The sequence below is a fragment of the Lactuca sativa genome, chromosome 2 (genome assembly GCF_002870075.4).
Source record: "Lactuca sativa cultivar Salinas chromosome 2, Lsat_Salinas_v11, whole genome shotgun sequence".
NCBI lineage: Eukaryota > Viridiplantae > Streptophyta > Magnoliopsida > Asterales > Asteraceae > Lactuca > Lactuca sativa.
In genome coordinates, this window is record NC_056624.2 from 194,206,872 (window position 1) to 194,219,553 (window position 12,682).

The 12,682-nt window shown below is 37.7% G+C and overlaps 1 non-coding gene across 1 annotated transcript; it reads left to right on the forward strand.

Moving 5' to 3' along the window:
• The first annotated feature begins 1,152 nt into the window (after window positions 1-1,152).
• On the forward strand, window positions 1,153-1,258 carry LOC128132550 (small nucleolar RNA R71). The gene has a single exon (XR_008230595.1). It is a non-coding gene; the product is annotated as a small nucleolar RNA R71 (small nucleolar RNA).
• Window positions 1,259-12,682: the final 11,424 nt, after the last annotated feature.

Sequence of the window (12,682 nt, forward strand, 5' to 3'; positions counted from 1 at the left end):
GTTTCTCCCAGCACAACTTTTGAAATTTGCTCACTTAGAATCACTGTAGACTGTTTCTTTAATTGCCTTCGCGTATCTATCAAGTCTTGCAGTAATTTCTGGTTCTCGGAAGCTTTGGATAAGGACTCAACAAAGGGAGTATTAATTGGAATCCCTTTCACATGCTTCACAAACTCTAAATGTTCCTTCTCCAGTTGACTAAGTGCTGCACGGGTGGGAAATGGCATAGGTGGATGATAATCTGGAGTAGGCTCAAAAGATTTTTGCTCAGACTTGCGCCACGTCGTGGCCAGAGGTGTGCCACGTCGTGGCGAGCCTAGTTCAGCATTCTCTCCATTTTCAATTCTTGATTTCTTGGGCTGCTGCGGTTGTTCTTCCAACGCCTCCAGGAACTCGGATATTGTATCTTCTTCAGTATCGATGGCCATTACGTGAGATTGGGCTTTTACTTCGGGATTCTTCGGGGACAATTTTTCATGGACTAAAGTGGCTAGTTGACCAAATTGTACTTCAAGGTTATGGATGGAGGCTTGCTGGTTTTTTATCAATGTTTGTTGTTCCATGATAGCGGAATCCGTGGCATCATGTCTCTTTTCCGAAGTCTCCATAAACTTCATCAAAATGGTCTCTAGGTCGGGTTTCTTCTCGATTGGTGGCTGCTCCTTTTGGTAAAAGCCTCGACCTGTCTGCCTATACTTCTCTTCTTTTTGCTTTTTATACTCTTCATATGGCAGCCACTCCCTCTTGGTTTTCCTCCAGTCGTCATCAAACTTATCCCCACTAGAGTAGCACACTTGAGCTTTTCTGTTCCCAAACTCATCCATATTGCAGTCCTTGGTCAAGTGTGGACCACTGCATCGCTCGCACCCCACTCTTATAGCATGTATCGACTGGTCCATTTGTGTTATCCGGCGATCCATGTTATTTAGCATGGCCATGACAGCTGCAATGTCTTCAGTTTGGGCCCCTCCACCGCCTTTACTTCCGTCTTGCCTCGGGTTATGGTATTCGCGGGAGTGTTTCGCGAATTCTTCGATGAGCTCCTTGACTTCCCTTGGATTTTTCTTTGTCAACGGTCCTTGAGAATCAAGGAGTTGTCTTGTCATTACATTGACACCATCATAAAAGATTGACATCTCTTGCTGCACATTTAGGTCATGTTGAGGGCAATTTCTGAGTAACCCTTGTACCGCTCCCATGCTTCGTATAGTGACTCCCCCGGTTGTTGCTCAAAGTTGGCTATCGCCTTCTTTAGTTTGGCTATTTTGGATGGCGGGCAGAACTGGTCCAGGAATTGCTCACGCATTTGAGCCCAAGTGGTGATTGTACCTGGTGGGAGTGCTTTTAACCACTCCTTAGCAGCTCCTTTGAAAGTGATGGGAAGCATCCTAAGCAAGACTGTATTTCTGGTGACATTTGGGACATTGAAGTAATCCGCAATGTCGTTGACTTCGTCTAGATGCTTAAAAGCATCCTTATGATCCTTCCCGAAAAATGGGATGTCCTTCAGTGCTGTCAATATGTGTCCCTTCAGCTCGAATGTGGCAGTGGCAGGAATTGCGGGTTGGACTAACCCAGGACCCATATCATCTCGGATCCGCTTTTTGTATGCTCCCATGGACATTTCTTCAATCGCTGCCATCTCGTTCCTTGGCTCGTTCTCGGGTTCACTTGTGTGTTCTTCAAATTCTGGCTCGGTATCGCTTTCGGACTCGGTTTGCACGGGTGTGTGATCCAAATGTTCAAGATTGCTCTTGTGCTTCGCTGATGAACTGGACTCTCCTGTCTTCTTTCCCGACTTCCTTGAAAAGGCTGACTTCAATTCTTGCAAGGGCGTCTTTTTCTTTTGAAGTGCAGATTCGGGGTCTTCCAGTGGTGGCACCAAGTGTATGTTTGAGCTTCTGGTCATGAACTCCTGCAACTTGCTAAACTAAAACGTAAAACTGAACTAAAATAAGAAAAACTAACTACCAACAAAAATTTTAAAAATTTTGCCTGTCCACGTCGTGGCAAGTATGTGGCCACGTCGTGGACTCTGTAAAAAAAAATTATTTTGCTGAAAAATTAACTTTTTGTGGCTGTGACTCCACAAGCAGGATTGATTAATTTAATGCAAATAAATAAACTAAAAACTAAGCCGTTCCCCGGCAACGGCGCCAAAAACTTGATGTGCACAAAAGTACTCACTAATTTTAATATTTATAACCTAACAAACTTAACTATCTATGCACTTATAGGCAGTGTACCTAGTCAGATTACAGTATAGCTTGGGTAAGTCGGGTGTCGATCATAGGGAACGGTGTTCTAATTAATTTACTTACTATTAAATTAACCTAATTTATTAACAAATTTAATAAAGGGTTTTATCTGATTTTACAAGATCAGATGAACTTAAATCCAATTCAATAAGTAAAAACACACACTCTTGTTTAGATTGAATCCACTTTTCCCTTATAGTTAGCTAACAATTACGGATTACTAAGTTGGTTTTTAATTATATTAGTAATTTAGTTCTATCTTACCAATATTTAACTAATTCATGTCAAACCATGTATGTTCACACATAATTAAACACATAACTAATTATAGTTGTAAATATGCTATATAAGATTTGTTGTGTAAACGCAATAATGATCACAATTCTCGTTCTCTAGCACAGCTAAACTTTTATTTATTCTAATTATTAACTAAGATTGGTCAATCCTAGCTCTAACAATTCAATGTTCACTAAATTATTAGGTAAACAAGTTCATGCAGTTTAATGGTCACTAAGCTACATAGAACATGTAATTAAGCAATTAGATAAACAAATATTAACATGCTAGGTCATACAAATCAAACACAAGCAAATTTTCACCAACTAAGCTTAATCCATAATCATATAACTATTCATAAGTTCAAAGCTTCATCTAGCTAAACAAGAGTAGCTAGATTCAGCTGCTCATCATAGTAATTAAACTAACACAGCTAAAACTAATGAAAGACATGTTCTAAAAATAAACCTTTACTTCTTTTGGTGTTGAAAACCCTCTTCCAGAACCTTTCTTTCGTTCTTATTCGTCTCCTGGAACTCTTTTTCTTCTGCCAAAAGTCTCCCTTTTCGTAATAATCAGGAGAACTTTTATAATCCTTAAAAACTCGCGCCACGTCGTGGCCAGGTTGCGCCACGTCGTGGCCAGGTTGCGCCACGTCGTGGGCTTCAAGCAATCCGTATCCTTCAAGGAAAGCCTCCGCGTCGCAATGCTTATCTTCTGGAACACCCGTTCCACGTCGTGGACTTCATCACCACGTCGTGAATTTAGCTCTTATCGTGAATTTATTATTTTCTTGTCTTCCAAGCCTCCCATGTTCCCCATTTTGTCACCTTTGGTCCCTTTCTTCGAAAATCCTTTGTATTGACTGAAAATAACAATTTAAACTCATAAGTATCATTATTCTAAACATATTATCAATTTATTAATAAAAATGTACTTAAATACTGCCTAAAAATAAGTGTAAATATGGCAATATCAATAAGCGTAAGAATTAATAGAAAACTAGGATCGGATTTTAACGTTCATATGTTGGCATAGGACGACAGTTAGACATTAGCATCAGTACAATATAGATTAAGGACCTCTAATTAGTTGAAGCCTCAAAGAGTTTAAAAATTTGGGATTTGTTGTGATAAGAAGATATCAAGGAAGGATAATGATTTGGTTCCCTTAGGACAGTCAGATAATGGTGGTGAGTCTTTAGGATCATCGAAGGGTTCATTGTAAGTCTTCAGGCCCGAGGGGGATGATGACAAGACCGATCTAGCATTGTAATCCCAATATTTTTATAAGTTTCATGATGTAACATTGACGAATTTCTCGAACAATAGTTGTACCTCGATATAGGTAATATAGTTACAGCCTTGCGAGAGGGCTATTAGGTAACCAAGGGTTCATTATAATATACTAGACTAGAAGATAAGAACGCCTTATTATGAGTCCATCGCCAATATTAGAGTATTGGTTCCAGTGTTTTCAAGCCAATAAACCCGTTAAGGTAGTTTGGTTAAAATTCAAGATATTGGAACAACTAAACTAGGTTAGGAAACATGTTTGTTTTATCGATATAACATAGGCCTTTTAGAGGCATGTGCCTGAAAATGGATTCTATTAGGATGTCATAAATAAAATTCCATAAATATCACATCATAACCAGTTGATGGTATTGACATTTTATGTCTGAAAGCGGTCGTCAAACGTAGCGTGTAAATTTTGGAAGTCCAGGTCGACGAATTCCCAATTTTGGAAGACTTCTCAAGGAGTTCAGGAATATGTATATGGTAGAAAATGAAGTTCGATGGCTAAATAAGTATACATGGACAAATTCAATGTAGCAACGTCGACTATATCATGAGTTAATCTCGTGAACACCCAATAGGATAGTATAGGAGTTATCTTAGAATGTGGTAGGAGTAGGATTTCTGGGACTATATATATATATATATATATATATATATATATATATATATATATATATATATATATATATATATATATATATATATATATATATATATATATAAGTGGGGGAGAGTTGTAACACCCCATTTTCATCTTATAGTACAAACGACCAGTCACATAAATAAACGTTTTTTTATAGAAGACTATTTAGGATAAATAGTCTTGAAAAAGTCGTAGTGATCGCAAAATCGAGAGCATGCATATAGACAACATATATGACTTCATGAGAGTAAGTTATGATTTTTAGAAGTTTTAGCGTAGCAGTGTATGACACATAAACCAAAATGGAGATAGGTCGGTTGTTGGAAAAAACAATCTAAACGAGTTGAATATCTCATCATTATAATTTCGTCGATATAAAAACAGCCGAGAACGACATTTGATACGTGTGAAATGTACTAGTCTTAATCCTAACTAACTTAAACAAAAACAAACATATGGTAGGTAGTGTACCTATTGATTAGCAGTTTAGTGATGGTAAGTAGGGTATCAAACACAGGGAACGGTAAACAATTAAAATTACTACTAATATTATCTAATTTAAACAATGAATTAAAGAGGGTTTTCTCTCTAGTTTTACAAGACTAGAAACATAAGCAATTACTTAAACACTTAGCAAGAATGATTAACAACTAGAAAAAGGAACAAAAGACAACTACATTCAATAATATTAAAGAGACTTCCGTTTAGATTCAATTCACTTATTCCTATGGTTAATTTCGTGGCAAGTGCAATGGATTAATATCATCAATTACCAATTACTAATGTGATTATATTCATGTTTACTATTACAAATCCTTTAACAAACATATCAATTCAAGTAGTGATCAAGTGATTAAACTAAAGAGTTTAGGGGCTGTTTGGTAGGATCTAAATTTATAAGATCTGAATTTTTAAGAGGTCTGAATTTCTAAGAGGGTCTGAATTTTTAAGATCTGAATTTTAACATGTTGTTTGGTTGGAAGCTCTGAAATTTAGTGTTGAATGATAAAAATGACCATTTTACCCTTCTGTATCATTTCTTTCAATTACAACATCATATCCTTGAAAAAAAATTACATCAAAGTACAATATAAACTAAACAACCAAATACTTCATTACAATTATCAGCCAATAATTTGGTCAACATCATACCCCATACAAGGTTTACATGAAATAATGCATATGATATTTTTGGTTTTTGAACATGTGAGTGAAAAAATGTAGTTAATCTACGGAAACACACAGAGGACATCTTCACCATTAACATGCAACAACCGATCACCCTCTTCATTATTCGCTACCATCATACACCATCATTGGGCACCCACCTGTCATCGACATTTATCATCATCATTGCAACCTTCACGACACCATCAATTTCTATTCACCAACCCTAGTCACTCAACAATAGATTTCAACAAAAATTTAGCACATACCAGCAAGATTAGCAATAGATTTCAGCAAATGGACAAAATCAGCAACTTGTATTAGCAACTACAAACACATTTTCAATAAAATAGAACAAATCAACAAAGTTCAACAACAAATTTTAGATATACATATCAAATTTTAGCTATACAAAATCTAAAAAAATAGCGTTTATATTCAACATTTGCATAAAACTATACTCCACATCTGATTTCAGAAAAAAAAAAAAAAAAAAAAAAAAAAAAAAAAAAAAACAAAGTTTTCTATGAAATCTCTGAATTCATGGAAACATAAACTCACAAAAAAGATCAACACTTGTAGAAAATTTGTAGAAAATGATAGTACTTGCATAAATCATCAGCATAAGCTCAAGAACATCCGATTTCAATATCAGATTTCAGCATAACATCAAGACCATCTGATTTCAACGAACATTCCAGCATAACAACAAATTAACATAATTTCAGTTGTGAGTTTCAAGCACATCAGAACAAACTACATACTATTTAAACATAAAAAACTCGATTTTCAGAAGAACAAACCACATCAGAAAAAAAAAGACAAAAATAACCCTAACATCTAGAACTCGATTTTAAGAGGAAGAAGATAAAAAATAGCATCTTATACTTTAAATTGAGCATAACATCAAAAACTGATTTCGATTGAACAAATTAGAAACTGATGGCATAACATCAAGACTTGATTTCGATTTTTGATTTTCGAGTTTGGGGGGAAAGAATGAAGAAACAGACGAAGAGAAATGAGCAAATTCTGATTTTGATTTTCGATTTTCAGAAGAAGAGAAACGAACCTGCTTTAGGGCACAATCCGGAAAAACGAGTTGGAGACGGAACTAGTGCGACGGTGTCGGCGTTGCAGGTGTAGCGTCGTCGACGTTGGGGTGGGTGGTGTCGTTTCAGGAACCGTCATCGGAGAATTGATGGTGAAGGGAAGCAGACGCGAAGTGAAGCAGACGCACATGGAAGAGAAGGGGAGGCGTGTTTGATTGTTGTTTAGGGCAAAATAGGAAACGCGTCTTTTTTTAAAAATTCAGACTTTGTTTAGTATCTGAAAAATTAAGAGACATTTATAAGTTTAAGAGGTAAAAAATAAGATGCGACCAAACGATCTGAATCTGAATTTTTAAGACATTGCCTCTTAATTTTGCAATTAAGAGATAAACAAACAAGGCCTTACATGTGTTCAATTTGAATCAAACAAGACTTGTAATAGCAGTTAATTAAATTGGTTGGTTCAATTAACTTATATATGGTTGGTCATCATATATATAGTTCACACATTAACTTACTTATTTTCTAGTTAACCCTAGGTTATGTTCACAACACTAGGATTATAATCTTGTTTTCACAAATTATAAGAGGTTAGCAATCAAGAAAGATGTTCATGCAATCTCAATAACTCATTAATCAACATAAAATATTTATCAATAACACATAAGGTTCTTTTAACAAGCTTAACATGATAAATAATCAAATCAATATAATCCAAAGCCACTAAATCAAACCATAATCATAAGATCCTTTACTCTAATTGAAAGTAGGGTGTTTAGCCCATGACTTTAGCAGAAACAATCATAAAAATGAAATTCATCAATGCAAACATAAAGTAAACAAAGGAATTAAGTAAGTTACTAAAGATTTTGCCTTAGATCTCTTCAATTCAAATCCTCTAGTTGAATTCTGAAATCCGCAGGTCCTAGGGATGTCTCTGGCCTCCAAAAGTCGATAAAAACTCCAAGCATTTGTTAGGGTTTTAAACAAAAACGATCCTTAAATATATTCTGAAAACAGGGGCAACACGTCATGTTGATCATTAAAAACGTGTGTACGCCAAGGTACTATTTTATCGGGATTTTCCACATAAACACGTCATGTTGGTGAGGGTAACACGTCTTGTTCTTCTGCATTTTCATCTTCTTTCTTCCAAATCCAAATTCCGAGCTTCCAATCGCCAATTCCGCTTCCTTTTCCTTCCGAACATGTCTTCATTGCTGAAACTGAAAATTTAAACTAATTAAGTATCTTTTGTTCAATATTTGAGACAAAAACAGCATAAAGTATTAAGATAATGCATGAATTATATGAATAAATATGCCCATATCAGAATTCATATGAGAGAATTATGATTTTTGTATAGGCTGTAACAATCAAAGCCTATTAAAAATATAACTTTAAAAATAAAGTGCGAACTAGCCGATAGAGTCTAAATAAAAGTTGTAGATCTCGTCAATAGCTATGTGTAGATATAAAGAACATCGAAAACGAAGCTCGTATGAAGAGGTTCAATATTTCCAGATAACTGCGAATTGTTTGAATAACTGTCCATGTGAGTTTTCTCAATATATTATGTGCTTTAGTATATATCCTATGTATTTTAGGATATATTTGCTATGTAGTATGCAATTAGGTGTGAGATTGAAAGATTCACCAGGTGAGAGATTGACAATGCCACAATTACAGAAGCATGAACAAAGAGATAAATCGCATCCTTTCCGCACAACATTCTTCCAAGAATAAGAACATTGCTCCATTCTTATATAATATTACTCAATTATCAAAGAATAATGTTCTACTCTTAAAAATACTAGTGTGTTCTAACATTGTTTCATGTTAGCAAAAACTTCATTTTCGTATATTGTTTCAAGAACAAGAGTTTATTATGGCAGAATTGTAGCATCCCATAAATTTCATAAAATTTAAACTTTTCAAAACAACCTTTTATCTATAGAAGTGTATATGAAAACCGTTGTTCCCAAAACATTATTTAAAAATCAGAATCTCTTTCAACATAGTTTTCAAAACATTCACATTATCAGAGTTTCCCAGAATTCATAAGTCCAAAACGCGAGGATGTGTACCGTCACGCCTTCACCTTGCCACGATCCACTGAAGTACCTGAAACCATAAATCAAAACTATAAACACGAAACTTAGTGAGTTCCCCTAAAATACCAACACCCAACCAGATAACATATACGAATAACATCATGTATTGGGTCCACAAGTAAAAGACTGGATTACCCCTTGAGCCCACAGTATAAGTCTGGCTTGACTATCAGGCCCACAACTCATATATGGCATGCTCTCGAGCCCACAACATAAGTTTGGCTTGCCCTTGGGCCGACAGCTTATGTCTCGCTTGCTCCCTCAGTCCTTGGACTGGAATACCAATGAGTAGCACTCAATATGAGTCTGGCATACCACCCAATCCTCAGCTCGTATCTGGAATGTCATTGAGCCCTCAATATGAGTCCAGTTTTCCCTACCTGACCCTTAGCTCATATTTGGAATGCTAATGAATCCTCAGTATGAGTCGGGCATGCCCTCCCTGGCCATCAGCTCATATATGGCATACTCCAGGGTTTGTTGGCTACAGCACAAAGCAGTACAACCTCAACCAAACCACACAATATGTCGACATATAACAGATAATATCATATACAGATAAACAGACAGTATCATAGGTAGTCCTACAAATCTACCAAACTAGCATATCAAGGCCAACATAACCAAACTAGCATGCATATCTATTCGATACTCAGCATATCAACAATATCAGGTTACCAAACCAAAGGGCCGGCCTTGGCGCCTTCGACCCGAAAGTATAGTGAGGAAAACTCACCTCGAATGTAGAAACTCCCCGAAAAAATCCCTAGTTGTTGTCGTGCCGGCTTCCCGAGCTATCAATACCAACAACACACCTAATTAGCAATTGGGTTCCATGTCATAATCCATAATCCACACTTGGGGTAAAATGACCATTTTACCCCTGACCCAACATGCACCAAAACTGAGGCCCAAAACCAAAATATCCACAAAGACCCACTAATGGCCCAATTTTCAAAATTAGGCCCAACCCCATATCGGCCTTATCCTAAGCCCATAATTTTACTTATTACAATTCAAATTACTTCAAGCACCCCTTGGGACAAACTTAGTCAAAGACATAAATCGAAAGTCAAAGTCAACGGTCCAAGGTAACCCAACTCATCGAGTTGTCCTTCAACTCGTTGAGTTTCTCCATCAATCTGCACAGATCGGGAAAAACCAAATCAACATGCCGAGTTGACCCACCAACTTGTCGAGTTCCTCTATCAATCTAAAAATGTCAGGGAAAACCGAGCCGACTCGTCGAGTTTATCCAACAAACTTGGCGAGTTCTCTAGAAAACACCTCTTAACACAGTAAGCACTTAAATAATGAAGTCATGACTCCAAAACATAGATATGACTTCCTTGAGCCGGAAAACCACGTAAAGTTGCAAACTTTAAGCTTATGCATGTCTAAATGAAGCTCTTAAGCTTGGAATGGACTTAATAATTACTTAATGCATGCATGACACCAAATCCCTCATAAAGTTTGCACCTTTAAGCTCAAGGGTACCAAAACCAACCCAGATCTGAAAGAACAACCCCCAAACGACTTTACTCCATCATCATCCCCCAAAAAGAGGCCAAACACACAAGAAAGACCAAAATAAGGAGATCTAATCAACTACTAAGCAAGGTTAGGACTTTATACCCGAAATATGTTGGAAATGGAGCAAAGAACCCAGATCTGAAAGCTCCTACTTGAACCACCACTTTGCACTAAGCTTTTCTTCCTTCAATGATCTTTAGACACACCAAAACATACCCATAATGAACTCACAACACTCAAAGAGGCTCTAGGGTTTCAAAATTAGGGTTAGGGGCTATGGAGGCTGGAAATTAGCCAACACAAGAGACTTCAGGTGTTTAAATAGGGTGAAACACCCTAAAATTAGGGTTTCCTTCTGAGTGGCCAACTCGCCGAGTTGAGGCTCCTCAACTTGTCGAGTTTCCTCATTAAAATTTGCGGTCAAGCCAGCTTCTACTCGCTGAGGTGAGGCTCCTCAACTCGTCGAGTAGACACGTTAAATCCCCACGATTCTTCATCTTCAACTTGTCGAGTTGGCTCCTCCAACTTGCCGAGTTCAACTTGAAATTTGAATAATTCCATAATTAACCTTCTAGATTCGGGGTGTTACAACTCTCTCGCAGTTAAATTAGATTTCATCTGCAAAATCGCTCCTTATTAATACTCATATCAAAACAACCAACCTGATGATCACAAATGAAAATTTTGCGCCTAAGACAGTCTTCCTATGGCAACCAGAACCCAAACCAAAACTTCCATCCCAAAGACAACAATCAAAACTTCCGCCAATGCAAACAACTTCTACCCTTCTGAAACCTGAAATCTATAATGGTCTGACCCCCCAACAGACCGCCCATACTGAAGCAACTCCATGCCAAGCACTCAATGAATAAAAGACAAACCATAACACTTCCCGCTCTGATCATACAACGGTCTATCCCGATCTATGAAACCATCCCTAGAATAGTTCTTCAAGCCCGATGAAGAACGAATCCTCAATCTTTTGAATAAAAATCAATCTTACCTCCCCTGGTATCTGAAACTTAAAGTCTCAATGGTCTGGAACCCTGTTAGACCTCCCCCACCGAACTATCACCAAGCCAACCTCATAGGGTCTCGTACCAAACAAAATACTTCCAACCCCTGATCACATTGCCGCTTCAAAGGGAAACAAAGTCGCTGACCATATAAAGAGACAGAACACTTATACTCGACAAAAGGCTCATATAATCCTTCGAGTGGAAGATTCATCCCTGCATCGGTTAGACTCAGACGAGAGCTGTGAAAAAGGGTCAAACCAATTACTCTAAGATTATTTAATCCTGCTGCGAGTAACTTATCATTTCCCAAACTCCCAGATACTCCACAAACACGTGGAATCCCACGTCACTAATACAGCCCGAAACAATGATACTAGGAGCCCAAAATCTCCTCACTAGCCCAACCTTCACAATGGTAGATCCATCCATTTGAACCTACCCTTAGTCCCTAACTGGGGCATTACCAGAACCATGAAGAATGATCCTCGAAACATACTGACCACAAACTTATCCCAAAACCAAACTATATGAAGAACCCAAAATCTTAACACACTTGACTTTATGTCATGCCATTACCGACCACTAGTTGATGAGCAACTACGATCCAACCATCAACTTTTGCGATACATTCAACCCTTACCGACTCTGGTATACTCCCACCTGGGCACCCACTCGATACAATCACCAAGAATTTTATGACTTATGACTGCATAGGGAATTTCCAACCTGAGAATCGCAACTCTAACAACCACTCGCGAATAACTGGAATTATTACATACAGCCTGCCGAGACTTTCGGATACCTGCCTGATACCCCACCCAACCCTTATTGCTCCCTTTACATAACCAACAGATTTGTGGCTTGTCCAATTTCCATCAGCGTGTCAACTCCGAAAACACTACAAGTAGAAGAAATGAACCATTATGATTACTAGGCCCACATACTATGATTGGAATGCTTTCGATAACACACAGACCTTAATGAAACTCTCACAGAGCCACTGAGCACCATATTGTTGCTACCCAAGCAATCCTTACGAAAACAAAGTCGCACACGATCCGCATAAAGGGTAACAGTTGCACTATTGATCCAAATCGGAAACTGAAACCCAAGAGAACCACGCACACAGCTCGAACCAAGAGCCCGAAAGCCATCTTGCCCATCTCACACGGAACACCCCCATACACACACTTAAGAGACCCAAAATCTCATCTGAAGAGAAGAGAAACACCAGAGATAATCGACATGCCACCTTAATCAAAACAGAAAACATCTTCACGGTCGGTCAAATCAAGACCCCATACTAGACTGAACGGATT